General features: G+C 41.4%; 1 pseudogene; it reads right to left on the reverse strand.

Annotated features, from left to right (window-relative positions):
• Positions 1-2,288: 2,288 nt before the first annotated feature.
• On the reverse strand, positions 2,289-5,097 carry LOC145713714 (large ribosomal subunit protein uL18m pseudogene; annotated as a pseudogene).
• Positions 5,098-5,646: the final 549 nt, after the last annotated feature.

Raw genomic sequence — 5,646 nt, forward strand, 5'->3', positions numbered from 1 at the left:
TGGTTGACAGATTTTGACATAAGGGCCCCTTGGGGCAAGTTTCCATATGAATCAGACACCCTCTGGTTTGGCCCCAGCTTTTTCAAATGTGGGCTTCTGTGCACTATTTAACCCTCACCTTTCATCTCACTGGCCTTGGTCCACCAATCACAGAACAACAACAAGCAAAGGAACAGTTTGTCCAAAATCAGCTACACGTGCACAGTAGAGATCTGTGGCCTAATGTGCTCCAGCATGGGAGAGTCATAGTGAGCATCTGTCTGGAAGTAAACCACATGGGCTTCAAATAAGTAGGATCACTTCAAATCATTTCAAACCAAACCATCCACCACAGTGTAGTGACAATTCTGACCAAAATTCTTGACTCAGCAGAGGTAGAAGTTACAGAGGAGGAACAAAGAGTCAAGGTGAGTCGTGTTGCAAAGAAAGAGTGAACAGCAATGACCTAAAAACCTTGCTTTCTCCCATCCCCGCATAAAAACCTGTCCATCACAGATTTGCCAAGATTCTTAAAATTCCCATCAGAGGCATTACTCTTTTAGGTGAAAGGTATTGAATATCCTTGTTAAAATTTAACTAGGTAACCCAGAAAAGGTAACTCAACCATTACAAAAAAACCTTAGGGTCCTAAAGGAACTTGTTGTTCACTATATTAGGCAAATGCCTAGAAAAAACTAATAACAAAACATAATTTGTAAAATGCTTTATAACATACACATTGATGCTTTATATATATATGTTCATATCACACAAATGGCATTAGAAGGAAATATTATTACCCTTGTTATTTGGTAAGAAAATTGAGACTCAAAGAGGTAAGTTGACTCCATCTAGCTAGCAACTGACATTTGCACTAACAGTGGGTCAAAGGACAGAGAAAAATTTGAGAGAAGGGATCTAGAAAGATCTTGAACACTGCGGTGCAGGCTAGGGTGAGACCCAGGGTGGGGGCACTAAGTACCCAGAGAATACAGAGTAGCTGAGCTTCAGGCAGAAAAGGAGGTAGATGTGTAGGTGAAGAAGACAAACTTTTCCCACTCCAGAACTCTGCAGAAGATAGACTCTGCCAGTGGCCTTAGAGTATGCAGATCCACACTCAAGGATCTTTTAAAAAAACACAGCATAGCATTGGGTCTGTCAGTGTCCAAAAATAAACTAAAGTAACACAAATCTACTGAGAAGTAAGCAACCCGGGTTCTGGTGCTGGCTCCACTAATTACTAGCTGCATGATCATTTGTGCATTTTTCCATCTATCTCTTTGAACTTTGGCAAAAGAAGAGCAGCCGTAGAGAATGAAAAAGACCACAGGACTTGTGACCAGAAGACCAAGTCTTCAAGATTCAACAAAGTATTCAGTATATGCTGTGCACTGATCTCATCTCTGGGGATATAGACATGAACAGGACAGGTAAGACCCCTATTAATATTTAGTTTGCATTCTAGTGGCAGTGAACACAGAGGATGATCAACCAAATAAGCAAACAATGTGAATGATATGTGCTATGCAAAAAATAGATTCTGAGTTCCGACTACAAAAATGTGGGGCAAGTGACTTTCCTTCTGCACCTCAATCTCTGGTCTTTAAAAAAATGCTAACACCTCAGACCAGGACTACTGCACAGATTTGCTGTAAGGATCAAATGAAAGAATGGACTCAAAAGCTAATTGTGTAATGCAAATTGTTTACACAATCTTTACCAGAAAGGAAGGAGAAATCTTCTGACCACTTCACTGCTGGGAGCCAGCAAAGAAACTGAGCATGCCAGAGATTCTGTTGTTTCCAAAGACAAGATATAAAAGGGCATGCTCACTAACAACATATAAAAGGATACCAATCAATATAGACCACAATGTTCTCCTCTGTGGGTAACTAGAAAGGAGTGTTAGAAGAAAATGAGTTGAGACTCAGGCTAAATCAGAGAAAATTCTCACTTCACATATTTGAGGGTTTTTGTTTTGTTTTGTTTTTGTTCATTATGTGTGTTTCTTCTTTAACTTAGAAACAACATTTAATTTGACCTTCAAAAGTTAATTACAACTGGCAACAGCTTTTCTCAGATACTTCTCTCAGGTTCAAGAGAGGGGAGGAATTTAGCCCTTGATGAAAAACACACACATACACACACAACACTCCAGGGGAGGGGAGGATAACCTTAAATAGTAATAACATTCCACAGCTACATGATTGGATAAAACTTCCAAGCTGGCTGTTCTTCCAGATGCTTGCTTCAGAAGGATGTAACAGCTCATAGCTTTATATTTACACACTTGAAACAAAGCTTCTGTTTCATTCATAGACTCTCTGAGGCTCCTACAACACCACACCACCTTCTGTCATGGCACTCGGTAGTCCTCTCATCCAGTCTGCAGCTGCCTCCCAAGCAGTGGGGTGGGAGACCATGAAGTTGATTCCTTTACTCTCATAAGCCACCACATTTTTGGTGCTGTCAAGGTACTTTTTTTTAATAGCCCATTCCAAGTGGATACTGAAACCCCAACCTGGCCATTGTGATGTTCAACAAGTATTCCCACATTATGCTGAGACTTAATAATTCACAGCCGGTGCCAGAACTCACAGAGGGCCACATAGTCCACCCCCCCAGGAAAAAGCACCAACCTTGCTTTTTCCTGGCTAGAGCTAAGAGCTCCAGATTGCAGGGGTTCTAGTCCAGAGGGTCTACATCAGGCTTTACCACTGGCTTGGCACTGGTTGAGAGTGCTGTGACCCCACGCCTGGGGTTCCTGCAAACAGAAACTCCCACAATCACGCTCACTGGCCACAGCCATATTAACTCAACAAATTTAGTTTTTGTTGCTGGAATTTACAGGACATGCAAAAGCTAAACTTGAGACAACATCAGTAAGTGGCCTCAAAGCCTCCAACTCAAATAAATTATTATGCAAACCCTAAAATTGAGTATTGTATACCACTGGCAGAAACAGAACTGAGCATAGGTAAAAGGACACGCAGGCAAGAGAGTCTAGGTGTATAGATGGAAGTTGGCATTATAGGCCCATGCTTTGTAAGTGAAGTTATAACCCACAGTTCAGAAGAGAGGGAGAGAGAGAACACCAAAAACAAACTCTTAGGCCTACTTTACCAGAACAGTACTGGTCAGCAGCTTAGCAATGTGCTAGAAGACAAGTTATTTAAGTCTTATTTATCTCACTTCCACAAGTAACTTCCTACAGCACGGGTTCCCAACTTTGGTTCCACATTACAATCACTTGGTATGTTTTAAAAGAAGCCGATGCCAACATCCCATTCTCAGAGACTTGAATTTAATTACTCTACAGCATCTCAAGGTGGTGTTATCATTATAGCACAGAGGGGATTCTAATGTATAGCCAGCTTGAGAACAAATGGGTCTACAATGGGTTTGAATGGCCACCATAGATATGAATAGCATTCCTCACTACCTGTGTTCCATCAGCCCTTCCAAGTACTAGTGGTGCTCAATAGATCACAAGTGAGAAGATGTAAAACCAGGAGCATTTCATGAACACCCATCAGAAGTCCCTCAACCTCTGTCCTCTGCTCCTCGGTGACCCACCCCACTGCACACAGTTTATAGCTCTCTCAAAACATGCATCCCACATGTCATTCACGACTAGGAGATAAATACAGTATTTCTCCACCCAGGAACAGGGAATGTGGCTTAGCTGTCCCTGTCTCTCACCACATGCCAAAAGAGATCCTATGTAATAAGTACTTTCAGAGTCGGTGTTCACTGAATAATTTCATCCCAGCTGGAGCCAAATAATACCTTGTGGATGAGAGGGTGGGGCAAGGGGGAAAGGGGAGAGGACAGGGAAAGAATACGAACAAAGAAAGTGGAAGAGAGAAGGGAAAATGAAGGCATAAAAATGGTTACCAAACAGAAGCAAAGTCACCACAAAGAATTTTCAGAGCTGGAAAAGCCCTTATAAATCACCTAATCTAGTTTCTAAAATAATGACTTTTAGGGCCACCTGAGTGGCTCAGTTGGTTAAGCATCCAACTCTTGATTTCAGTTCAGGTCATGATCTCACAGTTCATGATACTGACCCCAAGTCTGGCTCCTCCATGCTGACAGCACAGAGCTTGCTTGGGATTCTCTCTCTCCCTCTCTATCTGAGCCTTCCCTGCTCATACACGCGAGTGCTGGCTCTCTCTCTCTCTCTCTCTCTCTCCATCTCCCTCTTTCTCTCTCGATAAACACTGAAAAATTATAATGATCTTTAAGCTATATAGACCCTTTGAGTTACTTCTTAATACCAAGATTCCTTGGCCTCATCTGAACTTACAGACTCAAAAATAAATAAACAAACAAACTTACAGACTCAAAGGATAAAGAAATGAAGGATGACCAAAAATACGAACTTTTAACATACTCCTTTGCATAGTTCTTTTATGCCTTCAAATTTGAGAATCCCTAGTTTAAATTCACTCATTTTTCAAAAAGGAAAACATGACCATAGAGGAACAAAGGAATTTTCTGAAGGTCATAATGCTCATTAGTGGCAGAAACGGAACTTCAAAACACAGCTTTCCAACTCACAGTCTAGTGCTATTTCTACTATTCCATGCAGGTCCTGTCAGGGCTAAGAAGTATGAACACTAAGACCTATTCTTATTCCAGAAAAAGTCCCTATTCAGTGTCACGTTTCCTCAAATATCCTATACCTGTTTGTCAAAATACACATCTAATTAAAAGCAAAAACAGCAGGACACGTGGGTGGCTCAGTCAGTTGAGCCTTGGAGTCTTGATTTCGACTCAGGTCATGATCTCACAGTATCTGAGTTCGTGCCCTATGCTGACAGTGCAGAGCCTGCTTGGGATTCTCTCCCTGTCCCTACACTACTTGCACACTCTCAAAATAAACAGATATTAAAAAAAAATAAAACACAACAGCAACAAAAACCTCCATGCAAAGGCAGCCATGACGAATAATGTTGCTAAGTGTTGCCCTTCCCAGGACTATATACACAATAAACGAAATTCTCAAAAGCAGCCATAACCCAACCACCCAAGTCATGACTCACAATTGACAACAATGTAGGCATCAAATGAACCACAGTGGAGACGTTTGGGGAGCAGGAAGTTTTCTTTCATGGTTTCTTCTGTTATGCATAAAGTCACTACTGATTAGCAATAATTTTACAGATGCCAGTTTAAAGACATCAATTTTTCTGTCATTATTATCTCCTGGGGGATTCTATGGATCACATAACTAACATCTTCTTCAGAAGGATTGTGGACTGCTCTCTGGACAACTCAGAAGGAGTTTTTCCGTTGCCTTTCCTGAAGTGGCCATCTGCTACCGAGAAGGCATTTCTAACTAGATTTATGGCTCTGGAACGTGGGATTGATCCATCCAGCTGATTACAATTTTATATTATGCAAGATTGGATGCCTTTAGGGCCCAGTTGGCCCAGGAATTTCTAATTGGCATCTGCTGAGAATGACACTCCATTACCTGCTGGAGCACACGTATATGAATAAACTTCATGCATTGACATAAACTGGGAATCAAGGACAGGCTATGGCATTTGGATACATTGAAAAACATGCACTACTTGAGATAATGTTCAGAGACCATACCAAAGAGTCAGAACTTCAGAAGCACATATCCACCTCTACTCAACTTGTGACCATTGCAGT

This window comes from Panthera onca, chromosome X, assembly GCF_046562875.1.
Source record: "Panthera onca isolate mPanOnc1 chromosome X, mPanOnc1 haplotype 2, whole genome shotgun sequence".
Lineage (NCBI taxonomy): Eukaryota > Metazoa > Chordata > Mammalia > Carnivora > Felidae > Panthera > Panthera onca.